General features: G+C 44.5%; 1 long non-coding RNA gene across 1 annotated transcript in view; it reads right to left on the reverse strand.

The window, feature by feature from the left end:
• Positions 1-20,971, reverse strand: part of LOC126064882 (uncharacterized) — a 123,501-nt gene that overhangs the window by 72,437 nt on the left and 30,093 nt on the right. The window contains exon 2 of the long non-coding RNA XR_007514668.1: positions 15,456-15,598. This is a non-coding gene — a long non-coding RNA (uncharacterized LOC126064882). The remainder of the gene's footprint in view (positions 1-15,455; positions 15,599-20,971) is intronic.

A 20,971-nucleotide genomic window follows, 5' to 3' on the forward strand; every position in this document is an offset into this window, starting at 1 on the left:
CTAGGTAAGTGAAAAAATTCATGCTTCATGGAGCTAAAAGCTCTCTCCCGAGGGGGATGGACAAAGACATCTCTAAAATAAAAAAAAAGCACATGTAGGATAATCACGATGCTAAATAATGTACACTGAGAAAACAAAATTCTCCCAGTCGTTTGCATTTAGCTAAAAAAAAAAAAAATTGTCGAGTGAGGTTCTTTTACTTGCATCTCAGCTATTTCCTTTTCCACTTGAACTGCCTCAAAAAGAGCAAGTCGAAAAGAAAAGTTATTGGGAATGGAATTCAATAATATTTAGGGAGAAATGAAATTAAATATTATTTGATGCTTCAATTTCTGGCTGGCCACACTTACGTTCCCGGCAGGGAGCTCACTTAGCTAAGCCTCAGGAAGTGTGTTCAGTGGGTTGTGGATTCTACACATGTGCACATGCGCTCACGCACACACACACACGCACACACGGGGCAGGGGGTGAAAGGGAAATAACCCAAAACGGAACTCGGCTGCTAACCAAAAGGTTGGCAATTTGAATCCACCAGCTGCTCCTTGGAAACCCTATGGGGCAGCTCTACTCTGTCCTGTAGGGTCGTCATGGGTTGGAATTGACTCAGTGGCACTGGGTTTGTTAATGGGATCAGAGCCTCTATCTCAGATTTTGTGTCTCTACTCTTGTTGATTTTCCTCAGCCCGCTGTAATCTCAATGATTTAAACATCCATAGTGAACACGTGCTGAGCACTTTCAAGGACCCCAACGTGATGCTAAGTACTTTCTGATTATTATATCATTTACATTCTCAAAACAACTCCATGAGACAAAGGAATTGGGGATCAGAAAGGGAACCAGGATTTACTTCAAGGCTAAGAAGAGGTGTGGCTAGGATTTGAACCCAGACCGATCTCACTCCAGGGCCTGTGCTGTCAGCTACCTCGCAGGAGGGGCTGAGAGCTCAAAGAGCTTGGGATGTGGAAAAAGCTGGGTTCACATCACACCAGTTGCTGTTCAATTGCCTCTGACTCACGGTGACCCCATGTGTCAGGGTAGACCTATGTTCCACAGGGTTTTCGGTGGCTGACTTTTCAGAAATTGATCACCAGGCCTTTCTTCTGAGGTGCCTATGGGTGGACTCGAACCCGCAACCTTCTGGTTAGTAGCCAAGCACATAACCATCTGCACCCTCCAGGGACTCCTCAGGCCCACAGCCCCCCAGACACCCTCACACACTGAGGCCAGGAGAGACATGCTTCCTCTGTGTGAAGCAGTGAATTCTTCGACCAGGAGAGGGAACGCTGGGAGAAGTGGAAGGTCTGTTACAGCAGCCATCATTTGCACAGGTCCTGGATTCCTTGAAGCCAGTTGCCTCCCTCCTCACAGCTAGCACTGAGATGATGGCGGACAGAAAGGGGTCAAACAATACTGTCCAGATGTGACAGTCTCCTACAAGTCCTGGGCATCAGGGCGGATCAGCTCAAGGCACGAAGTCCCTAAAGACAAACTGATGCCTCTCGGTGTTGCCCAAGGTACCCGTGCCCCAGGAGGATGGCTGGTCCCCTGCCTTCTTGAGCATCAGCTGAGATGGTGACCTTAGAGGAGCAAGAAATCCCAGACAGGTCCAGGTCAATTACAAGGTCTTTCTTTCATCTCCCCTTTGGATGGAGTCAAGCACAACCCTTAGGTCGGGATCCTTCAGAAGCAGATCCCGAGACAGCGAATTAAACACAAGGATCACACAGGAAGGTGACCCCAGGAAACCCAGGGGAAAGTGGGGAAGTGAGGCAGGCAAGGGCCGGTGCCAATGCAGGGGGTGTTCGTGAGCAGGTAGCACTGAAGGCAACCAGGAATCAACCTCCCTGGGGCCTCTGGGAGGCAACTCCGGACTGTACCTTGGAGTCGACGTATATCTACCAACTCCCATCCATCATCCTTTGAAAGCTGCTTCCTGAGCAGCTCCACAACTTTCCTGGCCTGCCCTGTGGGTGGTCTGAAGATACTCAGGTGGCCAAAGAAAGCCCCAAACAAAGAAGCGCAGGTGATTGCAGCAGGAAGCCCTCTGGCTGGGGTGCGTGGGAACAGCACGTGTCCAGGGGAGGTGGTCTGGGCACGAGCAGTGCCTGCCAGCAAGACAGAAAACTGTTCCTCCACCGTAAGAACAACAAGGGGCAGTGGTGGTTCAGCGGTAGAGTTCTCGCCTTCCATGGGGTAGGCCCCAGTTCAACTCCCAATCAATACATCTCATGTGTAGCCACCACCGTCTGCCAGTGGAGGCTTTCATGTTGCTATGATGTTCAGTGGGGCTTCTAGTCTAAGACAGATTAGGAAGAAAAGCCTGGTAATCTCCTTTCAAAAATCAGCCAGTGAAAACCCTGTGGATCACCACAGTCCAATCTGCAACTGATCATGGAGACGGCACAGGACTGGGTAGCATTTTGCCCCACTGTGCTTGGGGTCACCACGAGTCGGGGGCTGACTTGACAGCAGCTCACAACAGCAACAAAGAAGCACAATTGCGTCCATGTCAGGGAGACACTGCAGCAGCTACTTAGCACCAACCAATTGTTGGCCATGCAAAAATGTGGAGCCAGTGTTTAAGAGAAACTAGAAATCTAAATTTTATTTGAAATTCTTTAATTTCTGAATGTGCTGGCAATGAATTAATTTTTTTGAAACACTGTGCAGGCTAACCAAAGCTCATCTGCAGGCCCTGCCCAGTTTACAGCTTCTACTATGACAGGTAAGAAGGCCACTGCTTTGTATCAGTAAAGCACTGGTCCTTTCCTCAACGGGCTTGTCCATCTGCCGCCTCACATCCATGGGAAATTCAAGGGGCAGTGGGAAGGACCCGTGTTCCAGAGAAGTGACTGCAGAGAGCATGTCTCGGTGTCATCCCGCCTGAGAGACAGAACTCAAGGTCAAGGGCTTTGCTGAAGGTCTCACAGCTAGTTCGCGATACAAAGTTCTGCCAGCTTCTGTCTTCTTTCCCAACAAGTCAACCTGTCTCTGAAAGCTAATAGTCTTCTGACCCTGCCACCTCCAGCAGGTGAGCCCTCGTCAGTGATGGCTGCCTTAGGCCAGGAGTTTCTGCAGGGTGGACGGTTCCCTTCTCTGTTTTCACTCCATATAGAGGTGGAAGTTTCTGAAGGGTAGATGATGACATCTCTAATAAGTCTAACGCTCTGAAATTCTGCTCTCACAGTCTTCCAGCAGCATTCCAGATGGAAGAGTTTAACATGGCCACGTGCACAATAAAAACTACAGCCGTAATAAAGGTGATTCTCCAAACACCCACAAACCGTCTTGTACCTCTTTAAATTTCCAGAGAACTTGAGGAAGCAAGCTCTTTCGTTCACTGAGCAAATAATTACTAGTGCCCACAGGTCTGAGTGACCCTGAGAGCCAAACACAGAACAGGGAAGTGGGGTTAAGCAGATGCTGCTGGAGCCCTTGGCGTGGGCAGAGCAAGAGCCTCGGCATCAGGGGCTTTTCCTGACAGCCCCTTCTTCCTGACCTTCAGGATGGGAATACACTCAAGTCCCCAGAAGCGCTTCCAGAAAGGGAAGAGCCTGCAGTTACCATTGTTTTCCAGCCAAAGCACACACTGTGTGTGGACTGCCCAAAAAATCCCCAAATCCTCCAAGGTTACCCAAGAACACTGCTGAACTGACAGAGATGCTCTGAATCAGGCCACTTTTTTTTAGCAACTTGCCTGATTAGGGGTTGCCGTGAGCCATCCAATTTTTGGCGTTCTGCAAAGAGATGATCCTTTTCTAGGGAATGAGACTATTTCAAAAAGCTAAGAAAATAAACCCACTTTCCCTGCGTTAAAGCCTCCACCTTCCTTGAACTTCTCATTTTTAGAACATTTCCACTGATCAGGACAAATGCAATTTTCACCATCAGTGGATCTGAACAGACAATTACATTAAGGCAAATAAGACAGGGTGAGGCCAATGATGTAAATCACATTGTGTGCGTCTAATGTGCAAACAAAACTCTCAGAGAAAAATGAACACCCTCGAAAAGCAGTCAACATTTTTTTTTTTTGCATCTAATCAGGGCCCAATTTGCATAAACATTTCTCTAGCTTCCACCTCCACAAAATCGCTTACTGGCATTTGGAGGTCTGGGGAGACAGCAAACTTAGAGCCAGTTTTCAAAACTTTTGTCCCTTGGGAAGGGCTTCCGGATGCCTGGCAGAAGTAATGCCCTCAATACTGCAGAATCTTGAGTTTATAAGGTGCTTTTTTTCAGGCTGGTTTCCCATTTGGTCCACAGCAAGAGAGATTGTTTCTATCTTTACAAGGGAGACAAACCTGAGGTTCTGAGAGGTCACACAGTAGGTGGTAGGACCAGGATTGGAACCTGACTTTTCTCTGGGCCCTCAAAGTCCTGGCCCTGGCGATGTGTATTCACCAACCCAGTAGATTCTCAAAGGCTGCTTGTCCTCCTCAGCAAGTTTCTGGAAGGAAGGCTTAGAGTTCTGCATTGAAGCAAAGAAGCTGGAAAGCAGCAGCAGAAACTGCACTCAGCCCCGCTGAGATTTACATTTTTGCAAATGGCATTTGAGCCAGCCAAGCAGGGGAAGCAAAAGATTAAGCTTGCAGAATGAACCCCGTGTTGAGCTTTTGTGTGCAGGAGAAAGGGAAAGAAATGATATTCAGGAGAGGAGTGTCTGGAGACCACAGGAGGGTACGACGGGGGGGGGGGGGGGGGGGGGTGCTGGGGGGGTGGCAGGCATGAATGCCCATGCTGACAAAGGCTACAGCGTGCTCTTTGAAACCTCCCCAGTGGTCGGCAACAAAGGGAACAGAGGTTCAGCTTTCCCACATGTGACACTCAGCGTTTGATGAGGGCCTGGGTTGCCATCCAAAGCTGGGTGCACTGTCCTCTCAAAGTATGGTCAGCTCTCCAAACCCACCCTCCACTGCTTGGTCTTCAACATGCTTCCGCCTCGTTCTGGCCACTGATGGGACTGGTGCACAGGGTTTAGGCTGCTTCTCTGTGGAAGGAGCCAAGCAGGGCCTGGAGGCAGGAGGGGATCAGGGTTGAGGCTTCAAGGCTGGGCTTCTGGGGAGCTACCTGGAGGGATGCAAGGGAGATGGCATGAAAGGCTTCAACCAGAGCAGCCCGCTTTTTGCTGCTTTCTATATCACTTCCAACTAAAAATAGGGGAGGGGACAACAAAAAGGTGGGGAAAAAACAGCTTCCCAAACACGGGCTAGATTCTTATCAGGGTCTCTTCCAGTGTTGAGGTTCTGAGGTTCTCACCTTTCTAGCAAAAATGAGTCTGTCTCATTCTCGAGCCCAGCATTTTCCTAAAGTGAGCCAAATCTGTCACCAGGGGTTTTATGAGATACTTGGAAAGTATTGTTTTAACAGTTAAGTATTTATGTAAACAAGCCCTGGTGGCACAGTGGTTAAGCACTCGGCTGCTAACTGAAAGTTGGTGGTTGGAACCCATCAGCCACTCCTCAGGAGAAAGATGTGGCAGTCTGCTTCCATAAAGATGTACAGCCTTGGAAATCCTATGGGGCAGTTCTACTCTGCCCTACAGGGTCACTATGCGTTGGAATTAATTCAACAGCACACAACAAGTATTTATTTTAAAGTACCATCTGTTTATGTCATCTGATGCTAGTTTGGCAGTTACGGTAGTGATATGAAAGGTCCTTTAAAATCAATGCATCTATGCCTTTATAAAATACGTTGCTTACAGGAAGAGTATAATCAATATCACTGAATTGTACAAGTAGAAACTACTGAATTGGTGAATGCTTGTGGAGCAGTGGTTAAGAGCTCCGCTGCTAACCCAAAGGTCGGCAGTCTGAATCCACTTGGAAACCCTAAAGGCAGTTCTACTCTGTCCTATAGGGTGGCTATGAGTCAGAATCAACTCGATGGGGTTTGGCTCTTTTTTTTTGTTCTTATTGTGTATATTTACATCACAATTAAGAAAGAAAAAGGTGAGCTGCTTTAATTATTTAGAAATCAGTAAGTAACAGTACGCGTTGGGCATGGAGATGGTGAAGAACATGAAGCCCGATTCACAGAGGTTGGGAACAGCTGTCCTAACTCAATTGGCAGAGTCCGCCAAGTGCTGGCATGGATGCCGTGGCATGCCCAGCAGGCTGCCAGACCCTCACTCCATCTTAGAACAAGTGACTGGGAGCAGTGGCTACCTCCTGAGAGTTTACAGCTGGCCACTGCACATCTCCCATCCAGGGCCAAAGAGAAGCTAAAGGCACAAGTCACAAGAGGAGAAGGCAAAGTCAAAGGCACTGCCCACAGGGTAGAGTGTCCAACACAAAGTCTGTCCTCTAGCCAGGCTGCTCTTTTGCTGCCAGTAAGCCTGTCTGTTGATATTACCCCCGTATTGTTATGTTCTCCCTGCCTGAAATGACCTCTGTTCTCCCCTCTACCTTTCAGAGCCCAAGCTCCACCTCCTCCATGAAGCCTTACCTGATCACTTCGACAGCACAGATTTCCCCCCACCTCCCTCTGGTGTTTTCCATGCGCTGTCTCCTGGGGCTTCACCCTGAGGTCCCGTAGCAGGAAATGCACCCCACCGATAGTATGTGAGATGATTTAAGGGTAACATTAAATCACAGAATGAGAAAGTTTCCTATTGTGATTTCAATTGAACTTTTAATTGGGAAGAATTAATATTTTTATACCTTTGAGGTTTCCCATGTAAGAACATGGTATATATCACCGTTTCTTTAGATCTCTGTTAAAGTGCTCAGCTACTAGCCAAAAGGTTAGAGGTTCGAGCCCACCACCTGCTCCTCGGGAGAAGGATGTGGCAGTCTGCTTCCGTAAAGATTTACTGCTTTGGAAACCCCATGGGGCAGTTCTACTCTGTCCTGCAGGGTCACTATGAGTCAGAATTGACTTGATGGCAGTGGGTTTTTTTTTTTTTTATGTTTTTATATCCATCAGTAAGTTTTAATGTTTCTTTTACACAGGCCTTGTGCATCTTCTTACATTTGTGCTGCTATTAAAATGGGCTCTTTTCCCCTTTATGCTTTCTAATCGGTGATTAATGATATATAGGACATCTAATGATTTGTATTTGTGAATTTTGAATCTGACAACCTTATTAAACTCCTATTAGAATTAACAGTTACTTGGTTTATTCCCTTGGATCGCCTGGGTAGGCAATCAGTTCATTCACAAACTATCGCATGAGATAGGTACTCAACAAATATTTGTTGAACGAATATTTGCTGAATTTCTGAGTTTATCTTCCAGGAAGCATAGACAATCTTGTGCAATTTGGATGTCCGCACGAGTCTTGCCCTATAGGAATCTCTCAACTTTCCTGAATATATTCTGTCATGGATTGAATTGTTTCCTCCAAAAATATGTCAACTTGGTTAGGCCATGATTCCAGTATTGTGTGGTTGTCCCCCATTTTGTGATTTTCCTACGTGTTATAAATCATAATCTCTGCCTGTGATTAAAGAGGATTAGGGTGGGACATAACACCCTTACTCAGGTCACAGCCCTGAGCCAATGTAAAGATAGTTTCTCTGGGGTGTGGCCTGCACCACCTTTCATGTTACAAGAAATAAAAGGAAAGGGAAGCGAGCAGAGAGGGGGGACTTCATACCCCCAAGAAAGAAGCACAGGGAGCAGAGCATGTCCTTTGGATCCAGGGTTTCTGCCCAGAGAAGCTCCTAGTCCAGGGGAAGATTGACAAGAAGGACCTTCCTCTAGAGCTGACAGAGAGGAAAAGGGTTCCCCTGGATATCTCGCCCTGAATTTGGACTTCTAGCCTACTAGACTGCGAGAAAATAAAATTTTCTTTGTTAAAGCCAACCACGTGTGGTATTTCTGTTACAGCAGCACTAGATGACTAAGACTGAATTTTCTCCACAAAGTCATTGTACTTCTGCGATTTATTTCACTACACCACATAAGTTATTCTTTGGCCTTAAATAATTTAGAAGAAATCAAAATGTAAAGAATTCAAACATGGCAGTGTCTCAAATACTAGGTTCTCGATGGGAGATCCGTTCACATCAAACCTAAGCATTGAGTAGGAGTAGACCATTTCTTCCCCTTTGCAAAAGGACTTTGTGGGACAATCTCCCATCTCATTCTCTAAAAGCACAGATTTACTTTTTGACTCTACAAGCCCTTTCACACACAGACTGGCTCCACAGAGAACAAGCAGAGAGACGGAATGGTGAAAATGGTCCTGGTGGCAACACCCACCCGGGAGGACTTGAAAGATTCCAGAAATGCAAACTTCCATCCCAGAAACATGTTTGCTTTTTCTATATTTGATTTAAGCAATACAAACTTAAAAAAAAAAAAAAATCAATGAGGGGTAGGGAAGAAAATGAGCCCTTTGAAAATTCCTCTGGAGAGCCATACTGCAGCCTATTAATATTAAAACGCAGTGCCTCCATCCTTGGATGCTTTTGGATATTTATAGGCTGGCTCTCAGGAACCCTGCTGTGCATGGTTCTTTTTGAACGTTAGGAATAAAACCCACAGCCTCTGAGTCAGGCAGAAAAATGTCCATTTTCCTTTGTGCGTCCACTCTCATAGGAAACTGCCTCAGGCATAGAAAAGAAGAAGGAAAACGATGAGAATTCTTAACAGCAGGCTGCTCCTTGGTAAGGAAAGTCCTTATTTAAGAATCTTACACAGTGAAGGATGAACAGGAGACAATGGAATGAAGTGCAAATTAATCTCAAAAATTATTTCTTTCTGAGCTAGACTCAAGTACTGCTATTGCTTGGACACTGAGTTGCAATCATTTGTACCCAAAGAAGTACAGTGAAAACAGCCTGGAATCTCAGGCCCTAAACAGAAAATGACTAAAGGGAAGGAATGGGAACAGAAAAAGACTTAAAAATTAAAGTAAACAAAAGCAAGTGACTCATCCACTCTCTTGAATATAGAAGGTTCCATACTGGGAAGTCAGACTTGGCCTTGAAAACAAAGGAATTTCCACCAATAAAAAAATCAACTCCGGCTCATGGCAACCCCATACGTGTCACAGTAGAACTGTGCTCCAGAAGGTTTTTTTTTTTTTTCTTTTAAATTTTTATTGTGCTTTAAGTGAAAGTTTACAAATCAAGTCAGTCTCTCATACAAAAATTTATATACACCTTGCTATATACTCCTAATTGCTCTCCTCCTAATGAGACAGCCTGCTCCTTCCCTCTACTCTCTGTGTCCATTCCACTCCATAAGGTTGTTAATGGCTGATTTTTCAGAAATAGATTGTTAGATCTTTCTTCAGAGGTGCTTCTGGCTGTACTTGAACCTCCAACCTTTTGATTAGCAGCCAAGCGCATTAATCATTTGTATCACCAGGGACTCCCACAGGCACCCAGAATGGGACGTATTGAGCAATTCCACCCTTGGCCATAATGCTATACTTTGAGTTCTATGAACAGCCTAGCTTCTTTGCACATTCATGTCTATCGCAGTCTCCCATTCCTGTCCTTAAGGCCAGGTGATACATCACTTCCTCAGGGAATTCTCCCCTAATCCTCCAAACCCTGTGGTTATCTCTGGTGCAGCACCACTCATACTGGATTATCACTGTCCACTTAGTTGCCCACCTTTGTCCATAGACTTCATGTCAGCTGGAAGTGAATGTCACTCCCTGACAGTGCCTGGCACGGGGCACACGGTAAGACTCAATAAACACTTGTTGAAAGAATAACCAGGTTATAGACTCGCATACCATTTCCAGGGTAAAATAAGTGGCCCTCTTGCTCTAAGGCTGCATTTCTGTTTGAAATGAAAGCATTTTCAAGGTTAAATGTTCTTGGAGCCACATTGAATTGGCCAGCACCCCAAACCCTAAATGATTTAGTTCAAGGATGAAGGATTTTTTATTTCCTCAGCAAACACTTCCTAAAGAAAAGTGGATGAGGCAACTGAAAAAAGAAACACTACCTTGAAGCTGCAGAGATGTCCAACACTGCCACAGACGTTCCACAGGTCTGCCCACTCTGGGAGAAGCTATAAATATTTTCCATACTTAGGCTATTAAGATGAAATTATTTTGAAAACATTTTCTAAACTCAGAGTTAAGTCACAATTGTCTCCTGATAATTCATTTCCTTTCCTTCCTCTCTTTTCCAACACAGCTGGGAACCAAGGGCGTCCTTCATTTAAGGACTGCATTTGAAGTCTTCAGCCTTCCTGATCACCTCTCCTAAGAAGGGGCAAAACAGTTAAATGCTAGAGCTGTGTTAAAAGAACCTTAAACCCTTAAATCAGGACATAGTTTATTCCTCAGATATTTGTGGGCAGAAGTGGAAGGCACAGAAGCACAGACTTACTGGCTACTTTTTCTCGAAATCAGAAAGCTCTAATCTCTTGAAAACCCAAGAGAAATGGAACCTGTCCATTCAACATATGGTGATGCCCAGTGGAAAGCCCTAGATGGGAAAAGCAGTGATTTGATTCTTCTGTGGTTTAAATTTTTTACCTTCCCTGTCCAAGTAGGAATAAGATAGCTATAGACTTTGTTGGACATCTTTTTTGGTTTTTCTCTCTTTTTTTTTTCCCCATGCCTAAAGTACTATACAGAGCCCTGGTGGCACAGTGGTTAAGAGCTTGGCTACTAACCAAAAGATCGGCAGTTTGAATCCACCAGCAGCTCCTTGGGAACCTATGAGACAGTTCTACTCTGTCCTATAGGATAGCTATGGATCAGAATCTACTTGACGGCAATGGGTTTTGGTTTGGTTCTTAGCATATCACTTCCCTCCAGGATTTGGGGTGGGGAAAAGGGGTTGTTTTTCTCTCATGGAGAGAAAGAATGGAAAGTGACTTCTGGGTGTTGCAAATCACATCTGCCCTGACTTTGATTAAACACACTGCAGACTACTTTTAGGAGATAAACAGTGTTTAATAAGATAGCCTAAATGTGCCATCACTCTTCATTGAGACAGGGAGGTTTTTCTGAGCAGACGGGGAAGCAGGCTGTCAAGAACAGGACTTGCACTCATTTGATAAGAGCAGAAAGACTTGGAAAGAACTGTCAGAGACACTCAGGACAAGGCCCTGTAGTGGAAGTCTGGTTATCACCTGTGTTCTGTCTCATTCCCCCTTGTTTTGCTACAAACATTCTGATTTTACTTTGGGGAAAATCCTTGATGTTCCTGCCACTGAGAAATCGCCACAGTTCCTGTCCTTTCCAAAACCATTTTTTTTACAGAGTTATCTTGGATTCTGTGAACTATTTATATCTCCCACTCAGATTTCTCTCTCAAGCTTGACTCATATATTCAACTACCTAATTGACATCTGCACTTAAATATATAGTAGACACCCCAAACTCCTAATATAACCCTGATTCCCACCCCTACACTTGCTTAAGCCTCAACCTTGCCCATCTCAATGGACGGTAATTCCATTCTCCCATTTAGACAGTTGCATTGAGTTGACTCCAACTCATGGTGGCCCCACGTGTGTCAGCGTAGAGCTGTGCTCCACAGGGTTTTCAGTGGCTGATTTTTTGGAGTAGATCGCCAGGCCTTCCTTCTGAGGTGCCTCTGGGTGGATTCACACTTCTAACCTTTCAGCTAGCAGCTAAGCGTGTTAATCATTTACACCAGGCCGGTGGGCAAAAAAACCTTGGCCTCATCTCTGACTCCTGTCCTCTGACGTGCCGCATGCAACCTGTCAGGAAACCCTGCTGGCTCTCCTTTCAGAATATATTCAGAATCCAATTCCTCCCCCCACCTCCTGGCCACCATCACCTCCTGCAGGATTTACTCCAACAGCCTCGTGCCCAGCCTCCTTGCTTCCTACCGCTTCCTACAGTCGGCTTCCCCAGCTTCCCGTTGTTTAACCTTCCTTAGCCCTCCAAAGATGGTGATGTAGCACCAAAGATCAACGTGCTTCTGCTATATCTCATAATAAGTGATGCTAAGGGCTCCAAAATGAAAATCGGAGCATGTCACTCTCTGTTCTGACCCTCGAGTGGTTTCCCATTTAACTCAGAGTCAAATCCAAACTGCCCGCCAAGGCCTACAAAAGCCTACAGAAGCCTTGGACTTCTCAGGCCTCATCTCCTGCCACCGTTTCGGGATGCTCTGTGCCCCACCCGGCACACTGGACTTCCTGCAGTCGGTGCATCTGTCCCCAGGGACTCTTGCTGCAAGGCTTGTCCTTAGACACCTGAGTGCTCAGTTCTTACCCACTTCCTGTCTTTGCTCAAATCTCCCATGCTCAGTGTGGCACACTCGGCACTCCTGACCTTTCTATCTTGCTCTGCTTTTGTTTTTCCCATATAACTTATCAATTCTTTCATATCATGTAACTTACTTATTTTTTTGTTTATTGTTTACTGTTTGTCTGCACGCCAGCCCCTTTCCCTCCCCAACAAGAATCTACCCTCAGGTTGTTGTGAAGAATATATGCGATCAGACTGTAACTCACCCCGCATGGAGCCTGGGACACAGACATCCTTCTTTACAGCCAGAGGGGCTCAGCATGGCCAGGAAGAGCAAGGATTCTGGAGACAGGCACACAAGTTCAAATCCCACCTCAACCACTTACAACTGCTCTGCAACCTTTGGCACATCACCTCTGAGTTTCCATTTCCTCATCTCTAAATGAGTATGGGAGCCCTGGTGGCGCATTGCTTAAGAGATCGGCTGCTAACCTAAAGGTTGGCAGTTTGAATCCACCAGCCCCTCCTTGGAAACCCCATGGGGCAGTTCTACTCTGTCCTATAGGGTGGCCATGAGTTGGAATCGACTTGACGGCAACAGATTTGGTTTCTTTTGGTTAAATGGGTAGGGGCCAATGGCGGTTCAATGGTAGAATTCTCGCCTTTCATGTGGGACACCCAGGTTTGATTCCCGGCGAACACACCACATGCACATCCACCAGCCATCTATCAGTACTAAGCAGATTTCAGTGGGGCTTCCAGACTAATACAGACTAGGAAGAAAGGCCTGGTGATCTACTTCCAAAAACCATCTAATGAAAACCTTATGGATCACAACGGCCCAATGCCATTGTGCATGGGGTCCCCCTGAGTCAAGGGCCAGCCCTACGGCAGCTGACAACAACATAGGGATTAAAGCAGTAACCTACCTCGGAGGACTACTGCGGGCATGCCTGTGTTTGCACCATGCCTGGCACACGCAAAGTGCCCCACAAACATTGCTTGTTGGCAGAGCTGGGGCTCCATAAATGCTCATTCTCCTTCCCAAGATGAGAACCCAACCATTTATTTCCTTTCCTCCTTTGACGTCAATGATGGCAGGTAACTTGCCCCAACAGCCTGGCTCCCCAGGAATATTTTGATGGGATAACAAAAATGTGTTTCTCGCGCTTTCTACAGCTACGGTCCTGTGACTCCTGGCCTGGAACTGCCAAAATAAGCCTGAAGCACACAGGCTTTCTGCCAAGTCCTCTTTGAAAAGGAGAGATTTAGGACGGATTCCTTCCTTCTGCGAGGCTCCCACCCCGACCCAGCCCGCTTCCCCCACTGCAGCACGCTGAGCTGGCCCTGCTTGAGTGGCTCTGTAAAACAAGGGCTTATTGTAGCTCCCTTTCGCAGAGCTCAGGGCGGTGTGTGGGAAAGCCCAGAGGGCAGAGGCATGTGAAAATGGTTCAGAACTGCCTGTGAGATGCCGGCAGCCTGGGCCAGGTGCTGGAGGCAAGGGTTATGGCAGCTTTGCCCTCGTGGCTGCCTTTGAGTCAGGGCTTACGAAATCCTGCCTGCTGATCAGGAATCAAGGCAGCTAAGGACAGTCCAGAATGTCTGTCTACCTAGAATCAGAGCTTTCAGGGTGATATGAGCTGCCAGGGGCAGCAGTTGGCTGCCAAACCTTGTCATGAAATCACCATATCTTCTTTGTCATTTCTAGTTCTGATGTGAGTCTTGTAAAACAAAGATCCCGCTGCTTCCTAAGGTCTCTGAGTCAGTAATCTATTAAAAACGATCCCACCCAAGCTCACAGAAACACATCATTTCCTCTGACCTCTGCTCCCCATTTCTGACCCTCCAGTGGTTTCCCATTTAACTCAGAGTCAAATCCAAACTCCCTGTCATGGCCTACAGAAGCCTTTGTGCCTCTCCAGCCTCCTCTCCTGCCACTGTCTCCTGACTCGGTGTGCTCCAGTCAGGGGTATAACATAGTTCACAAAGATAATGAGCCCCTGAAACTTGATGGAAGACCAATTGAGATGTTTCAACAAATGGACGCAGTGCTGGAGGTACTCACTCATCTACGTCAAGAAATTTGGAAGCCAGCTACCTGGCCAACTGACTGGAAGAGATCCATATTTGCGCCCATTCCAAAGAAAGGTGATCCAACGGAATGCAGAAATTATGGAGCAATATCATTAATATCACACACATAAAAAAAAAAATTTTGCTGAAGATCATTCAAAAGCAGTTGCAGCAATACATCAACAGGGGACTACCAGAAATTCAAGCTGGATTCAGAAGAAGATGTGGAACCAGGTCAGATGGATCGTGGCTGAAAACAGAGAACACCAGAAAGATGCTTACCTGTGTTTTATTGACTATGCAAAGACATTCGACTATGTGGATCATAACAAATTATGGATAACATTGCAAAGAATGGGAATTTCAGAGCACTTAATTGTGCTTATGAGGAACCTATACTTAGACCAAGAGGTAGTCGTTAGAACAGAACAAGGGGATACTGCGTGGTTTCAAATCAGAAAAAGTGTGCATGAGGGTCGTATCCTTTCACCATACTTATTTAATCTGTATGCTGAGCAAATAACCCAAGAAGCTGGACTATATGAAGGAGAACGGGGCATCAGGTTTGGAGGACGATGCATTAACACTCTGCAATATGCAGATGACACAACCTTGCTTTAAAGTGCTGAAAAGCAAAGATGTCATTTTGAGGATTAAGGTGTGCCTTACCCAAGCCATGATATTTTCAACCACCTCATATGCATGCAAAAGCTGGACAATGAATAAGGAAGACTGAAAAATTGATGCCTTTGTATTATGGTGTTGGCGAAGATTACTGACTATATAACAGACTTCAGAAGAATGAACAAATCTGTCTTGGAAGAAGTACAGCCAGAATGCTCCTTAGAAGCAAGGATGGTGAGACTACTTCTCACACACTTTGCACATGTTATCAGGAGGGACCAGTCCCTGGAGAAAGACATTATGCTTAATAAAGCAGAGGGTCAGCAAAAAATAGGAAGACCCTCAACGAGATAGACTGACACAGTGGCTGCAACAATGGGCTCAAACATAACAACAATTGTGAGGATGGTGCAGGACCAAACAGTTTCGTTCTGTTGTACATAGGGTTGCTATGAGTCAGAATTGACTTGATGGCACCTAAAAACAGCAAAAATTTCATAGACATTTGCCCTCCATGTGCCAGGCACTGGGGTAAGACTCTAGTTATGGGGGCATTTCAGCCCTGCTGGCACTAGCTTTCTTATCTCCACATTGGCCCCTCTGGAAACTGACCTGATAATGCTAGGACCCTGTTCTCTTGAGAGAGACATGCCTCATCAGGGACTCCTGGGTAGTAGAACATTCCCAAAGAGGACTACGTCAGAGTTTGCAACTTTTGCTCCGCCTGTTTGACTCACGCTCAAGGAATCCACCACCTAAGGGAAGATAAAAATGAAAAATGGTCACTGACTGGTTTGGTTCCAGGCATAATTTAATTGGTCCATGATTTTTTTTTTTTTTTAATTGAACTTGTTGCCAGCATTGAAATGGCAGGATGTTTCACATTCAAATCCACATTTTTTTTTTAATTGTACTTTAGATGTAGGTTTGCAGAGCAAACGAGTTTCTCAGTAAACAATTAATACACATATTGTTTTGTGACATTGGTTGCCAACCCTACGACATGTCAACACTCTTTCCCTCTCCACCTTGAGTTTCTCTTACCAGCTTTCCTGTCCCCTCCTGCGTTCTCCTCCTTGTTCCTGAACTGGTGTGCCCATTTAGTCTTGTTTTGTTTTATGGGCCTGTCTAATCTTTGGCTGAAGGGTGAACATCGGAAATGACATCAGTACTGAGTTAAAAGGGTACCCAGGGGCTATACTCTCGGGGTTTCTCCAATTTTTGTTAGACCAGTAAGTCTGTCTTTTTTTGTGAGTTAAAGCTTTGCTCTACATTGTTCTCCAGCTCTGTCCGGGGCCCTCTATTGTGATCCCTGTCAGAGGAGTCAGTGCTGGTAGCTGGCACCAACTAGTTGTGCTGGACTCAGTCCAGCGGAGGCTGTGGTAGTTGTGGTCTATTAGTCCTCTGGACCAATCTTTCCCTTGTGTCTTTGGTTTTCTTCATTCTCCCTTGCTCCAGACCGAGTGGGACAAGTGGAGTATCTTAAAAGAACATTTGCAAGTTTTTAAGACCCCAGATGCTACTCACCAAAGTAGGATGTAGAACATTTTTATAAACTACTTTATGCCAGTTGAACTAGATGTTGCCTGATCTTTCCTGATAACATGTCCAAAGTATATGAGAGGTAGTCTCTCCATCCTTTCTTCTAAGGAGCATTCTGGTTGCACTTCTTCCCAGATTTGTTCTTTCTTTTGGCAGTCCATGATATATTCAATACTCTTCACCAACACCGTAATTCTTCTTCAGTCTTCCTTATTCATTGTCCAGCTTTCACATGCATATGATTCGATTGAAAACACCATGGATTGGGTCAGGCACACCTTAGCCTTCAGGGTGACATCGTTGCTTTTCAACACTTTTAAAGAGGTCTTTTGCAGCAGATTTGCCCAACACAATGCATCTTTTGATTTCTTAACTGCTGCTTCTCGGGTTATTTGCTCAGCATACAGATTAAACAGGTATGGTAAAAGGATACAACTCTGACGCACACCTTTCCCAACTTTAAACTACTCATATCCCCTTGTTGTGTTCGAACGACTGCCTCTTGATCTATGTACACGTTCCTCATGAGCACAAGTAGGTTTTCTGGAATTCTCGTTCTTTGCAATGTTATCCATAATTTGTTATGAGCTACACAGCTCGATGTCTTTGCATAATCAATAAAATACAGGTAAACATCTTTCTGGTATTCTCTGCTTTCAGCCAGGATCCATCTGACATCAGCTATGATATCCCTGGTTTCACGTCCTCTTCTGAATCCAGCCTGAATTTCTGGCAGTTCCCTGTTGATATACTGCTACAGCTGCTTTTGAACGATCTTCAGCAAGATTTTGCTTGCATGTGATATTAATGATATTGTTCTATAATTTCCACATTCTGTTGGGTCACCTTTCTTGGGAATAGGCATATATATGGATCTCTTCCAGTTGGTTGGCCAGGTAGCTGCCTTCCAAATTTCTTGGCATAGATGAGTGAGTACTTCCAGGGAGGCATGCATTTGTTGAAACATCTCAAAGGATATTCCATCAATTCCTGGAGGCCTTGCTTTTCGCCAATGCCTTCAGTGCAGCTTGGACCTCTTCCTTTAGTACCATCAGTTCATAATCGTATGCTACCTCCTAAAATGCTTAAATATTGACCAATTTTTTTGGTATAGTGACTCTCTGTATTCCTCTATCCTTTTTTTTTTTAATTTTTATTGTGCTTTAAGTGAAAGTTTACAAATCGAGTCAGTATCTCCTACAAAAATTTAAATACATCTTCCTATATACTCCTAGTTGATCTCCCCCTAATGAGACAGCACACTCCTTCTCTCCGCCCTCTATTTTTGTGTCCATTCAGCCAGCTTCTGACCCTCTCAGCCTTCTCATCTCCCCTCCAGACAGGAGCTGCCCACATAATCTCATGTATCTACTTGATCCGAGAAGCTCACTCCTCACCGGTATCATTTTCTATCCTACAATCCAGTCCAATCCCTGTCCAAAGAGTTGGCTTTGGGAATGGTTCCTGTCTTGGGCTAACAGAGAGTCTGGGGACCATGACCTCTGGGGTCCTTCTAGTCTCAGTCAGACCATTAAGTCTGGTATTTTTACGAGAATTTGAGGTCTGCATCCCACTGCTCTCCTGCTCCCTCAGGGGTTCTCTGTTGTTTTCCCTATCAGGGCAGTCATTGGTTGTAGCTGGGCACCATCTAGTTCTGGTCTCAGGAGGATGTAGTCTCTGGCTTATGTGGCCCTTTCTGTCTCTTGGGCTCATAATTACCTTGTGTATTTGGTGTTCTTCATTCTCCTTCGCTCCAGGTGGGTTGAGACCAATGGATGCATCTTAGATGGCTGCTTGCTAGCATTTAAGACCCCAGATGCCACTCTCCAAAGTGGGACGCAGAATGTTTTCTTAATAGATTTTATTATGCCAATTGACCTTGATGTCCTCTGAAACCATGGTCCCCAAACCCCTGCCCCTGCTACACTGGTCTTCAAAGCATTCAGTTTATTCACGAAACTCCTTTGCTTTTGGTTTAGTCCAGCTGTGCTGACCTCACCTGTATTGTGTGTTGTCTTTCTCTTCACCTAAAATAGTTCTTGTCTACTATCTAATTAGTGAACGCCCCTCTCCCTCCCTCCACACTCCCGTAACCATCAAAAAATATTTTCTTCTGTGTTTAAACTATTTCTTGAATTCTTATAATAGTGGTCTCATACAATATTTGTCCTTTTGCAACAGACTAATTTCACTCAGCATGATGCCTTCCAGATTCTTCCATGTTGTGAAATGTTTCATGGATTCATCATTGTTCTTTATCGTATGCACCGTATTCCATTGTGTGAATATACCATAATTTATTTATCTGTTCATCTGTTGATGGGCACCTTGGTTGCTCCCATCTTTTTGCCATTGTAAACAGTGCTGCGGTGAACATGGGTGTGCATATACCTGTTCATGTAAGGCTCTTATATCTCTAGGATATATTCCAAGGAGTGGGATTGCTGGATCATATGGTAGTTCTACTTCTAGCTTTTTAAGGAAGTGCCAAATCGATTTCCAAAGTGGTTGTACCATTTGACATTCCCACCAGCGGTACAGAAGTGTTCCAGTCTCTCCACAGCCTCTCCAACATTTATTATTTTGTGTTTTTTGGATTAATGCCAGCCTTGTTGGAGTGAGATGAAATCTCATTGTAGTTTTGATCTGCATTTCTCTAATGGCTAATGATCGTGAACATTTCCTCATGTATCTGTTAGCTGCCTGAATGTCTTCTTTAGTGAAGTGTCTAGTCATATCTTTTGCCCATTTTTTAATAGGGTTATATGTCTTTTTGCCATTGAGTTTTTGCAGTATCATGTAGATTTTAGAGATCAGGTGCTGATCAGAAATTTCATAGCTAAAACCTTTTTCCCAGTCTGTAGGTAGTCTTTTTACTCTTTTGGTGAAGTCTTTGGATGAGCATAGGTGTTTGATTTTTAGGAGCTCCCAGTTAATCTAGTTTTTCCTCTGTATTCTTAATAATGTTTTGTATACTGTTTATGCCATGTATTAGGGCTCCTAACTTTGTCCCTATTTTTTTCTTCCATGATCTTTATCATTTTAGATTTTATATTTAGGTGTTTAATCCATTTTGAGTAAGTTTTTGTGTGTGGTGTGAGGTATGGGTCTTGTTTTATTTTTTTGCAGATGGATATCAGTTATGCCAGCACCATTTGTTAAAAAGACTGTCTTTTCCCTGTTTAACTGACTTTGGGCCTTTATCAAATATCAACTGTTCATACGTGGGTGGATTTATGTCTGGATTCTCAATTCTGTTCCATTGGTCTATATATCTGTTATTATAGTAGTAGCAGGCTGTTTTGACTATTGTGGCTGTATAATAGGTTCTAAAATCAGGTAGTGTGAGGCCTCCTACTTTGTTCTTCTTTTTCAGTAATGCTTTACTTATCTGGGGCCTCTTTCCCTTGCATATGAAGTTGGTGATTTCTCCATTTCATTAAAAAATGTCACTGGAATTTGGATCAGAATTGCATTGTATCTATAGATTGCTTTTGGTAGAATAGACATTTTTACAATGTTAAGTGCCCCTACCCATGAGCAAGGTATGTTTTTCCACTTATGTAGGTCTCTTCTTGCAGTAGAGTCTTATAGTTTTCTTTGTATAGGTCTTTTACGACTCCAGTAAGATTTATTCCTACGTATTTTATCTTCTTGGGGGCCACTGTAAATCATATGGATTTAGTAATTTCCTCTTTGATGTCCTTTTTGTTGGTGTTCTTTTATCTTCTTTTGATGCTTCCTGCAACATTTAATATTTTCCTTATAGAGTCCTTCACCATAGCAACTTGAGGCTTGAATTTTCTTCAGTTCTTTCAGCTTCAGAAATGCTGAGTGTGTTCTTCCCTTTTGGTTTTCTATCTCCAGGTGTTTGCACATGTCATTATAATACTTTGTCTTCCCAGTCTGTAGGTTCTCTTCCTACTCTTTTCGTGAAGTCTTTTGATGAGCATAAATGTTTAATTTTTAGAAGATCCCAGTTATTTCCCTTATCTCCTACTGTTTGTGTATTGTTAGTCATGGTTTAAGTGCTATTTATGCCAGGTGTTAGGGCCTCTAGTGTTGACCTATTTTTTCGAGTATGATCTTTGTAGTTTTGGTTTTATATTCAGGTCTTTGATCCATTTTGAATTAGTTTTTGTTTATGGTTTGAAGCATGGGTCCTGTTTCACTTTTTTGCAGATGGACTTCCAGTTTTGCCAGCACCATTTGTTAAAAAGACTGTCTTTTCCCCCTTTGATGGACTTTGGGCCCTTGTCGAAAAGCAGATGACTATAGGAGGATGGATTTATATCTGGGTTCTCGATTCTGTTCCATTGATCAATGTGTCTGTCATTTTACCAGTAGTAGGCTGTTTTGACTACTCAAATCCACATTTGTGGCTTCTTTTTAAAAATATCAGATCTGGCAGTTCTGAGCCTGTATTCCCACATGGTGACAGTCAGTGAAACTGAGCAGAGAACTGGAGGCTGCTTGGGACTCCCACTTTGCCCTAGTCCCTTCCATTCCCTATTGTATTATGCTCAGTCAGCTTTACTCATTTACTTTATCTACTATTACAGGCTGAAGCATGTCTCCCCAAAATA

The sequence above is a fragment of the Elephas maximus genome, chromosome 21 (genome assembly GCF_024166365.1).
Source record: "Elephas maximus indicus isolate mEleMax1 chromosome 21, mEleMax1 primary haplotype, whole genome shotgun sequence".
In the NCBI taxonomy this organism is placed as follows: domain Eukaryota; kingdom Metazoa; phylum Chordata; class Mammalia; order Proboscidea; family Elephantidae; genus Elephas; species Elephas maximus.